The sequence below is a fragment of the Microtus pennsylvanicus genome, chromosome X (genome assembly GCF_037038515.1).
Source record: "Microtus pennsylvanicus isolate mMicPen1 chromosome X, mMicPen1.hap1, whole genome shotgun sequence".
NCBI lineage: Eukaryota > Metazoa > Chordata > Mammalia > Rodentia > Cricetidae > Microtus > Microtus pennsylvanicus.
Genome location: NC_134601.1, coordinates 86,727,057 through 86,739,436, shown reverse-complemented (window position 1 = coordinate 86,739,436; position 12,380 = coordinate 86,727,057).

Here is a 12,380-nt window from a genome sequence, read left to right as displayed (position 1 = left end):
ACAAAGCTGCCCCACCAACCCCGATTACAAATTCGTTTTCAAAGGAATCGTTCTTTTCAGCTGGGTAAAGCACCTCTTGGGCATTCAATACAGCAAGCTACAGAGATGGCTCAGTGGTAGAGGGCTTGCCTAGCCAGGATGTGTGAGGCTTCTGTTGGCCACCCCACCCCCACTCACCTCCACACCGCAAACAAACAAAAAGGATGCAGTCGCTGAACAGCTGGTGAAACAACTTGCGGGAGTCTAGCAGTCACTGTCTCCAAGGCAAACATTAGAATGGAACAGGTTTCTTGACTGCATCTAGGGTAAATACCGGAATGAATATTTGGCTTTTTAAAGTGCTTAGGCCTTGCAGAACTGTGGGGAAGCAGTGACTGTTTTCCGTGATGCATAGAATTGTTTTTCTGAGGGAGCCTTACAGCCTTTGCAGACTTTGGTCACAAGACGCTTCTAGCACACCTGGATCTCTTTCTTGGATGATTGGGTACTTGGGGCTGCTTCAGTGGCGTTATGAAGTCAAGTCTTCCTGTCTGGCACAGAGGACTATTCAATGAAAATCTGATGCAGATTCAAAATAATGTATTAGTGTATATGACGACATCGTGGCTGCTTCAACCAGTGATTGACGACAACGTGAGATTAATTGGCAAACTAATAAATGTTCGGACAGATAGTACAGACTGGAATGCTAAGGAAGGCTTCGTTTGTAAGACATTGAGGGGAAAGAGTTGCAAGGGCTCAAGCTGAACCTTAAGGAATGTGGGATGACTGAGCTGTGGAGCTACAAAGATGCAAGAAGCCAGGGGAGAGTAAAGGCCTCTAGCTGGTGTTGGAAAGCCCTACAGGGCTTGGTAATAACAGATGTCCCTCTCCAGGATTATCAAGTATCTCAAATGTACAAATAAACAATATTTCTTGAAATCCTTCAGATCCCAATTTGGTTCCCTTGGCAACCAACCCCCATCCGGAAGCTGTTCTGGAGCCCCCAGCCAGCAGGCATCATTAGCAATACAAAAGACATTTGGAGATAACAAAAATCACTTTGGAGAATCCAAGGACTTTAGAAACTGGGTACCCAGAAATTAGGCTGAATATCAAACAAATGTGTGCAATTTATTACAAACGATGAAATTACTTACAGAGAGACTATTTACATCAAAAAGTTCGCAGCTTTCTGACACAGGCTCATGTAGCCCAGATTGCCCTGCAGGGTCTTGTGCAGCCCAGGCTGGCCTTGGATTCTCTATGTCTCTATGTAGCTCAGGATAGTTTTGAACTCATCATCCTACCTGTTCCACCATGCCCAGCCATGGCAAAATTCGCCCTTTTAAGGTGTGCAATTCAGTAGGGTTTAGCTTTAGTCACAGAGTTGTGCTTCCTTCAGTTTAAGAACGTTTTCACCACCAAAGGAAACCTGAGGCCCATTCCTGGTAACTGCTCATTTCCTCCCAACACTTACTTCAGCTGTTGGTGACCCCAACCCTCTCAAAAGAGACTTTAAAGGCAAAGCCTGGGGGATCCTAGCAGCCACAGCAAGCACTTTAACAAAAGTAAAAGGCACAATTAATAGCGAAAAACAGAGAACAGCGATTTCTTCAATGTGCCACATTGGGAAGAGGGATAGTTAAGTCCTGGGAGCACTGGGAGCACCACTCCCCCTCTTCAGAGCACTCACTTGAGGCTGAGGCTTAGAGGTCAAGGGATTTAAGCAGTCCCTGTCAAGCTGTGGTCCCAGCTTCAGTTTCTTGTACAAGGTGGGCTGACAGGTAGTGTGAGATTTCTTCCAGAAAGACAAACTCCCACCTCTGGAGTTTGAGACTCTTGGGGAACTTCCAGTCCCTGGAATCCATTGTCTTCACGGTCTGATAGCCAAAGGGAGGGGCCCAGGTGCCTCTTTAGAATATCTTTCCTGCCTGGACAGTTGCAAACCCTTCAGCGTTGATCGCTGATTGGAAGCTATGGAGGTTCAGCTCTGTGGAATGAATACCTGTGGAGGCTTAAAGCATGACTAAGGACAGGTGGGGGTACTGTACCATACTTGAACGGGTCGCACTGTGTATGCGCCACCTTCCAGCTGTGTTGGAAACCCTTCTGGTTTCTCCGCATCTACTTTTTTGGGGGTGGAGTACTGGAGAGTGAATCCTTATGCCTACTAACCGTGGGATCTACCACTGAGCTACACTCTAGTCTCACTAACCGTGGGATCTACCACTGAGCTACACTCTAGTCTCACTAACCGTGGGACCTACCACTGAGCTACACTCTAGTCTCATGCTTCCCTTTAAGGGCTTGTGTGATTATACCCAAGACAATCTTCTTTTTTTTTTTTCTAGACAGGGTTTCTCTGTGTTGCTTTGGAGCCTGTCCTGGAACTACCTCTTGTAGACCAGGCTGGCCTCGAACTCACAGAGATCCACCTGCCTCTGCCTCTGCCTCCTGAGTGCTGGGATTAAAGGCATGTGCCACTACCGCCCGGCAACAATTTTCTTATTTTAAGGTCTACTTATTGGTAAGCATAATCACTACTCAAAGATTCCTGTACCATACAGCATGACAGATTCACCAGTGTAACACTAGGGTTACACTGGAGGTGGTGATGCATGTTTTTAATCATAACACTTGGAAGGCAGAGGCAGGTGGTCTCTCTGAGGTCAAAGCCAGTCTGGTTTACATAGCAAGTTCCTGGCCAGCAAGAGCTATGCAGTGAAGCCAAGTCTCAATAAATAAATAGATCAATGGATGGATGGATAGATAGATAGATAGATAGATAGATAGATAGATAGATAGATAGATGATTTATTTGAGTCCAAGGGTGATACATGTAATGAAACCAAATTTAAGAAGCTGATGCAGGAGGATGATTGTAAGATCAAGGTCATCCTGGGCTACTCAGAAACTTGTCTCGAAACAAACAACAAAAACAAGGCAGAGCCTGGCAAAATGGCTCAGTAGGTAAATCCCTAGGACCCACATGGTGGATAAGAGAGCCAACTCCTGCAAGTTATCGTCTGACCTCCACATGTGTACCATGGCAGGCACATACACTTGCTCACCCATATCCTTTTTTTAATATTTATTTATTTATTATGTATACAATATTCTGTATGTGTATGCCTGCTGGCCGGAAGAGGGCACCAGACCTCATTACAGATGGTTGTGATCCACCATGTGGTTGCTGGGAATTGAACTCAGGACCTCTGGAAGAGCAGGCAATGCTCTTAACCTCTGAGCCATCTCTCCAGCCCCTTCACCTATATTCTTAACCCTTGTTTTTTTTTCTTAAAAATATTTTATTGCTCAGTCATAAGTCTATAGCACCACTATTCCCAGGCTCAGGGACCATTCAGGAGAAAAGGCAGGAGAGCTGTGTGGCAAGTCGATTTCCAGGCATGGCAAGGCTATTGAACTCGCATGGCTCTTGAACTCGCAGCAGTGGTGAGTACCTGTGCAAGATCTCCGTCTCTTTATCCGCATCTCCGCTGATGGACAGTTTAAGTACATTTCTTGGCTACAGTGAGTGGCCAGCACACTATTTTCAGTAACTGTTTCTGTGCCGAGCGTTAACATTTGGTGAGGCAGGAGTCCATCCTTTTGCAAAGTATTCCAAGACGTTTGAATTTTAAAAGAAAATGCTTTACAGCCAATTATGTTTTAATACCATTTTGGAGATGCAAATTTGTTCCAAGGGTGACAATAGGAGCAGAATGCTAATTTTCCTTTGGTCATGTGTGATATATGATTTCAGCCTCTGTAAGGAGGAGGGCCATGCAGAAAACTGTTTCTAGCCGAAACCATGCAAGAATACATATAAAGAGCCCATGGATGCTCTATATATGTGTATTTTCTGTCTACACTCACTACAGGTGTTATGACCCATATACCCGTGCCCATTTGGTGCTAGAACTTTCCATCAAATTTCATATAATGTTCCTTTCACCACAACACAATAACCCACAAGGTGTAATTCTTGACACCCATTTCTTTTATTTTTATTTTTAAGTTTTTCTTGAGATTTATCTAATTTTATTTTATGTATCTGGGTGTCTTGCCTACATGTATATCTGTGCACCACACGCATACAGTGCCTGCAAAAAACAGAAAAGAGCGTCAGATCCCCTGGAAGTAGAGTTATTGAAGGTTGTTAGCTGAGGGTGCTGGGAATCAAACCTAGGTCCTCTGGAGGTGCTGCTAACAGCGGAGTCATCTCCCCAGACCCTAGACATCCTTTTCCATGAGCAAATGCCAGGTCTTTTTCAAGAAAAGCATCAAAGTACTCATGCCATTTTTATCATTAAATAGCTTAAAAGGGGGCTGGAGAGATGGCTCAGTGGTTAAGAGCATTGCCTGCTCTTCCAAAGGTCCTGAGTTCAATTCCCAGCAACCACATGGTGGATCACAACCATCTGTAATGAGGTCTGGTGCCCTCTTCTGGCCTGCAGACATACACACAGACAGAATATTGTATACATAATAAAAATAAATAAATAAAAAAAATTTAAAAAATAGCTTAAAAAGTTTATCATTAAACAGTTAAAAAAGGATACCATTTTCCCGAAGTTCCGTTATGTTTTTCAGAATAGCCTGTATTTGTTTTTTTGACAAGTTCAAACATGAATATAAAGTATCTTGATCACACCCACCCCAACTCCCTCCTCCCCACTGCCCCTAGCACGTCCCCATTCCACCTTGTGCCCTCTCTTTTGGAACCCACTGACTCCAATTAGTGCTGCCTGCTAGAATGCTGGCTGATCTCCTTTGCTTGACAGTGAGCGGGTCCCCGCAGCTGCCGTGACTTCCTGAGTGCAAGGACTGTGTGGTGTTCAGAAGATGGCATTTCACAGCTCTCCTCGCCACTCTCCTGCTCTTCCAGTCTTCCTCCTTCCTCTTCCATGATGCTCCTTGAACAGGGGTTGTGTCCCATTTAGGGCTGAGCACTCAACAGCCATTTACTCTCGTCACTTTTACTAGTCAGGAGTCCCCGCACTAACTGTTGCCAATTTAATAAAGAAACTTCCAGACCAAGGCTGAGAGCAGCACTAATCTACAGCACGGACGTGAATATTTAGAAAGCAGCTTGACCACACATTCATTTAGCAACACAACAGTAATGGGCTTCCCCCCTAGGGCTTGTGACCTTTCAAGCCGTGGGCTACATACCTTTCTTTTTTTTCTTTTTTTTTTTCATGCCACTGACAAAGGCTCTCAGTGCGATGCTCTAATCACATCTTACTCAAGTCCTGTGATTTTAAATTGCACAATTTTGAGCAGTGTGCTGATTTTTAGAAATGCATGTTTTGATAGAGCAAAACTGACTGGTTTCATTCTCAGAAAAAAAATCTTTCTGAAGTTCTGAATAAAATCACAATAAATTCAACTCATCTTACCAGAATATTCTTGTTTTTCACAGTAAAGTTGGATATTTATATAGTGGGTTATGGAAGGATAAAGAAAAAGGGAAGAAGGGAAGATGGGGGAAGAGGAGGGAGAGAGAGAGAAGGGAAGAAGTGGGGAGAAGGGAGAGAGGCAGAAGCTGCCCCTTTGGGAGAGAGATGGGAAAAGCCAGAATATTCTTATATTAAGTTTTTATCTAGAAACAAATTTTTTCCATTAGTTATTTTATACATCTCAGTTAAGGTTTCTGTTTTAAGTCACGCATATCTCTCATTGTGTTCATTTTTAAAATATTATATAGATTTCTTACTATGACAAAGTACTATTTTACTGAGTAGTCTAACCAGATATTTATGATGTATAAGATCTTTATCAATTTGTGCATACTTCATGAACTAAAGACGACAGTAGTGACGTCATTCTGGGATCCAGACTCCACCTCACTGTAGCACTAACTCTGAACTTGCTGGCATGCAGAGAAAGCATATGCTGTAAAGAAACATTCTGAGGATTGTTTGAACTGTTCTCTTTCCTTAGCACAATGATATGTTCTGAGCTGCTGTGCAGTGGACCAATAAGACGGCTCAGCAAGCGGAAGAGCTCTCCACACAAGCCTGATGATCTGAGTTCTACACTTGCATCCACAGTGGAAGGAAAAACCAACTTCTGAAGGTTATCTGCTCCACACATGCACCATGGCATGGGCATGCGCACAGACAAAAAAAATGATGATGATGATGATGATGATGATAAATGATGAAAAGAAAAAATAAAGTTATCTTATAATCATAATTCTTGATAGGCAACCTATGCAACACATTTGAACTTCCTCTTTTTCCCTTAGCTAGCCCTGCAACCTTCTTCCTCATGGGACACATTGGTGGTTTCTTTCTCTCTTTCTTTTTTTTTTTTTTTTGGTTTTTCGAGAATATTGGTGGTTTCTACCAGAACGTGCTTCTGTACTTACAATTCTAAGACACCCCCCCCCCAGTAAATAGCATTTAGTACCACAGATCATCTGAGCCTCTTTGCATGACATTTTCTCTTATCTGGAGAATGTCTTTCTTTTCAAATATTGATTCCTCTTATTGCAGTTCTAAATCTATTGTAATGGCCAAAACACCAAGACAACAATAGCAAATAATAGTGACAATAACAAGCACCCTTATTTTATTTTCATTTTGAAAGGGAGCAAGTAAAGCCAAGCGTGGCAGTACCACCTTTAATCCCAGTACTCAGGAGGCACAGGCAGGTGGGTCTTTGTGAGTTTAAGTCAGTCCGTTCTACATAAGGGGTTCCAGGCCAGCCAGAGCTACACAGTGACACTCTGTCTCAAAAAAAAGGTGGTGGGGGAGTAAGTATGATTGCTAGTTTGGAGTCACTTTACCACATTAAGAAAATGCCCTGGGGCTCAGTGGATAAGTGCTTGCCATGCAAGCACAAGAACTAGCTTTCTGATTACCTGGCCAGTCAGGCAACCTGGAAACCCAGTGCTTGGGAACAGGGCCCCCTGGGGCAAGCTGGCTGGCTAGACTAGCCAAATCTGGTAAGCAAGCTCCAGGAAAAAAAAAAAGGACAGTGATCCAATAAGACACCTACCCGATGTCAACCTCCCACATGTTCACAGACACACACACGCACACACACGCACACATGCGTGCACACACATGCGTGCACACCTGCCCATGCACATGGGAATATACAAGAAACGAACGCACATACCACACATACACACAAAAGGCACAAACAAAAATTAAAACTAAAACAGAAAATGCCTATTTTGCAATGTCTTCCCTGTAAGATATTCTCCTTCATTTTCTGTTTTCTGACCTCCAGACCTTTCCCCAAAATTTTCTCTTATCTAAAATGCCCTTGTCTTCTTTGCCCAAAAATGCCAATTCATTTTTCAAGACTATTGAATAGGACTTTTTCTTTATTACACATCTAAAACCCAACTCTGATATAAGAAAAAAGGGAGGAGATTACATTGATTTATGAAGCTGAGATATGCAAAGAAAGATTACACTTTAGGAATGAGATTCAGGCAATGGCATCAGGATTGTTCTCTTCCTTCTCCTTATAGCAACTTGTATTATGTGTGCTGTCTACAGTTACAATCCAAAAGACTGTCTAGATGAACAGTGCACTGTCTAGATGAACTAGATGCTTGTAACCCGAAACACTTAGGAAGCAGAGGACAGTGAGTTTCTGGCCAGCCTGGGCTTCATAGACCTGTCTCAAAAAATTCAAGTCATTGATTAGGTGGTTTTCTTCCTTCCTCCCTTCCTTTCTTCCTCCCTCCCCCTCCCTCCCTCCCTCCCTCCCTCCCTCCCTCCCTCTCTCTCTCTCTCTCTCTCTCTCTCTCTCTCTCTCTCTCTCTCTCTCTCTTGTTTTTGGTACTGGGGATGGAATCTAGGACCTCCTGCATAAGTTAGACAAGTGTCAACTTCTAGAGAGACTGAAGAGATGGTCCAGCAGTTAAGAGTGCATATTTCTCTTGCATAAAACTGCAGTTTAGTTCCCAGCACCCCCGTGTCAGATGGCTCACAACCTCTGTAACTCCAGCTCCAAGGGATTTGGTCCAAGGCCTCTGGCCTCTGTGGACACTTCCGCTCAAGAATATATACCTGTACACACACTCACACACACGGAGACACACACACACGGAGACACACACACGGAGTTTGAAAGAGTCCACTAGGTTCCCTGGAGCTGGTGTGGCAGAGGGCTGTGAGCAGCACAACACAGGCGCTGGGAACTGAACCTGGGTCCTCTGGAAGAGCAGGAAGCACTGTTAACACTGACCTGCCTCCCCAGCTCCTGCCTCTGCTTTTTAAAGAAGCGTGCATCCCAAGGTTCTAGGGTACCACAAATGGGCAGGCCCAGGTTAGATGCCAGCTCTGCACTCAGGAGTGCAGGGAGCTTTTATGTGTACCCCAGTAGAGCCCCACAGGCCAGGGAAGAGGCAGTCTCTGCAGGCCTGAGCAGACCAGGGTCTACTGCTCTGCTGGGAACTGTTTTCACTTTCTGTGTCTTTCCAGAGCTGGCTAGAGGAAAAAAAAAAAGGTCAATCTAATGGGTTTGATCTAATGTTTGTATGGCTCAGTTCTTTTATTTATTAAGCATACAATGCTGACAAGGAAGGCATCAGGTTTCATTACAGATGGTTGTGAGCCACCATGTGGTTGCTGAGAATTGAACTCGGGACCTCCGGATGAGTAGCCAGTGCTCTTACCCTCTAAGCCATCTCTCCAGCCCTGTATGGCTCAGTTCTTGGTTCCCACTGTGTAAGTCACCTTGTCTGGTGAATGTCCATTCTGATCCGGACAAGCTTTCTGGTGCCCCAGCTTGCCCAGCTAAGTAAGTCTCCCCTATGCATGCCAGAGAATGTTTAAAAGGCCCACTTGGCAGGCAAGGTATGGAATCATTTTGGAAACAGAGGCAGAAGGATCCTGAATTTGAAGACAGCCTGGGTTGTATAGTGAGACTGTTATGAACAAAAACGGTTCTTGGCCACGCAGTAAGAATTCTGGGGTGGCACATGCTTTTAATCCCAGCACTCAGGGAGGCAGAAGAAGGCAGATCTCTGTGAATTGGAGGCCACCCCGGTCTATGAAGTGAGTTCCAGGACAGCCAGGGGTTACACAGAGAAACCCTGTCTTGAAAAAAACTGATAAAAAAATTGGGCATTTTGAACTCCATTTATTTGTCTCCTATGACTGCTTTCCTCACTTGTCTTCAAACTATCAAGAAGATGTTATAGGGATGGAGAGATGACTCAGAAGTTAAGAGCACTGGCTGCTCTTCCAGAAGTCCTGAGTTCAAATCCCAGCAACCACATGTTGGCTCACAGCCATGTATAAATGGGATCTGGTGCCCTCTTCTGGCCTGCAAGCATCCATGCAGACAGAACACTTCATACATTATTAATAAATACATCTTTTTAAATCCTCTGCTGTGTGTAGTGTCACTCTGTGACGCCATCACGCACACCTCTCGCTCTCTGAGTAGTCCTGACTCAATGTAGGTCCCTGTTCCCATGCCTAGCATAGCACCGCCTAGATTAAAGAGAAGCCATAGCACACGTTCATTTCCTTCATGAGGTGGGTCTACACAAATGCCACCAGCTGGCATCTGACTAAGTGCTGGTCTTCACGAGGGGAGCCAGGTGATCCATTCTCTTTGGTCACCTCTGATATAAACCTTTTCAAAAGTTGCTACAAGTTTAATTAAACTCTGTCCACTAGTTTTTCCTCTATCTGACTACTCCTGATCTTTTCACTAAACTCTTGCTTGAGGCTACCTTAGGAATGCTAACCCTCTAACGAATGCCACGTTGTCCTTCACCAACTTTTTGTCTTTTTAATTATAGACTGCGCTGGGAGCGGGCACGTGACCCGAGGACCTGGCAGGAAGAGACAGAACACCTGGTGTGAGTGAGTGAGCAGGCTAAACCAGCAGTGTCTGAAGAAAAGGCAGAAGGATGCAAGTCACGGGCTCGAGCCCTGAAAGAAGAGCCCCGAAAGACGGCAGCGAGCAGGCACAGGCATGCTAGTGAAGAGAAATGAGTGTTTCAGGGGAATCTGAAGACACACGGATGGGGGCTTTGGGCTCATATGGCGAAAGCTAGAGCACAGCCGATGGTGTTGCTAGACCGTGGCAGGCAAGGTCTTTGTTTTTTTTATTAAAGATTTCTGTCTCTTCCCCGCCACCGCCTCCCATTTCCCACCCCCTCCCCCAATCAAGTCCCCCTCCCTCATCAGCCCAAAGAGCAGTCCGGGTTCCCTGACCTGTGGGAAGTCCAAGGACCTCCCACCTCCATCCATGTCTAGTAAGGTGAGCATCCAAACTGCCTAGACTCCCACAAAGCCTGTACGTGCAGTAGGATCAAAAAGCCTTTGCCATGTTCTTGAGTTCTCAGTAGTTCTCATTGTCCGCTGTGTTCAGTGAGACCTGTTTTATCCCATGCTTTTTCAGACCCAGGCCAGCTGGCCTTGGTGAGTTCCTGATAGAACATCCCCATTGTCTCAGTGTGTGGGTGCACCCCTCGCGGTCCTGAGTTCCTTGCTCGTGCTCTCTCTTCTTCTGCTCCTGATTTGGACCTTGAGATTTCAGTCCGGTGCTCCAATGTGGGTCTCTGTCTCTGTCTCCTTTCATCGTCTGATGAAGGTTAATATTCAGGAGGATGCCTATATGTTTTTCTTTGGATTCACCTTCTTAATTAGCTTCTCTAGGATCACGAATTATAGGCTCAATGTCCTTTATTTATGGCTAGAAACCAAATATGAGTGAGTACATCCCATGTTCCTCTTTTGGGGTCTGGCTTACCTCACTCAGGATAGTGTTTTCTATTTCCATCCATTTGCATGCAAAATTCAAGAAGTCCTTGTTTTTTTACTGCTGAGTAGTACTCTAAAATGTATGTATTCCATACTTTCTTCATCCATTCTTCCATTGAAGGGCATCTAGGTTGTTTCCAGGTTCTGGCTATTACAAACAATGCTGCTATGAACATAGTTGAGCAAATACTTTTGTTGTGTGATAGGGCATCTCTGGGGTATATCCCCAAGAGTGGTATTGCTGGGTCCAGGGGTAGGTTGATCCCGAATTTCCTGAGAAACTGCCACACTGCTTTCCAAAGTGGTTGCACAAGTTTGCATTCCCACCAGCAATGGATGAGTGTACCCCTTTCTCCACAACCTCTCCAGCAAAGGCTATCATTGGTGTTTTTTATTTTAGCCATTCTGACAGGTGTAAGATGGTATCTTTAAAGTTGTCTTGATTTGCATTTCCCTGATCGCTAAGGAAGTTGAGCATGACCTTAAGTGTCTTTTGGCCATTTGAACTTCTTCTGTTGAGAATTTTCTGTTCAGCTCAGTGCCCCATTTTATAATTGGGTTGATTAGCCTTTTACGGTCTAGTTTCTTGAGTTCCTTATATATTTTGGAGATCAGACCTTTGTCAGTTGCGGGGTTGGTGAAGATCTTCTCCCAGTCAGTGGGTTGCCTTTTTGTCTTAGTGACAGTGTCCTTTGCTTTACAGAAGCTTCTCAGTCTCAGGAGGTCCCATTTATTCAATGAGGCCCTTAATGTTTGTGCTGCTGGGGTTATACGTAGGAAGTTTTTCCATTGTATACTTTTAGCTCCTTTATCGAAAATCCGGTGTTTATAGGTTTGTGGGTTAAAGTCAGGGTCTTCTATATGATTCCATTGGTCGACTTCTCTGTTTTTATGCCAATACCAAGCTGTTTTCAATACTGTAGCTCTGTAATAGAGTTTGAAGTCAGGGATGGTAATGCCTCCAGACAGTCCTTTATTGTATAAGATTGTTTTGGCTATCCTGGGTTTTTTGTTTTTCCATATAAAGTTGATTATTGTCTTCTCCAGATCTGTGAAGAATTTTGATGGGATTTTAATGGGGATTGCATTGAATCTATAGATTGCTTTTGGTCGAATTGCCATTTTTACTATGTTGATCCTCCCAATCCAAGAGCAAGGGAGATCCTTCCATTTTCTGGTGTCCTCTTCAATTTCTTTCTTCAAAGACTTAAAGTTCTTGTCAAATAAATCTTTCACTTCCTTGGTCAGAGTTACCCCAAGATATTTTATGCTATTTGTGGCTATCGTGAAAGGTGAGGATTCTCTGATTTCCCTCTCTGCTTCCTTATCCTTAATGTATAGGAAGGCAACTGATTTTTTGGAGTTGATCTTGTATCCTGCCACATTACTAAAGGTGTTTATCAGCTGTAGGAGTTCTTTGGTAGAGTGTTTGGGGTCGCTTATGTATACTATCATAACAATATATCATCTGCAAATAACGAAAGCTTAACTTCTTCCTTTCCAATACGAATCCCCTTGATCCCCTTATGTTGTCTTATTGCTATTGCTAGAACTTCAAGCACTATATTGAAGAGGTATGGAGAGAGTGGACAGCCTTGTCATGTTCCTGATTTTAGTGGGATGGCTTTCAGTTTTTCTCCGTTTAATTTG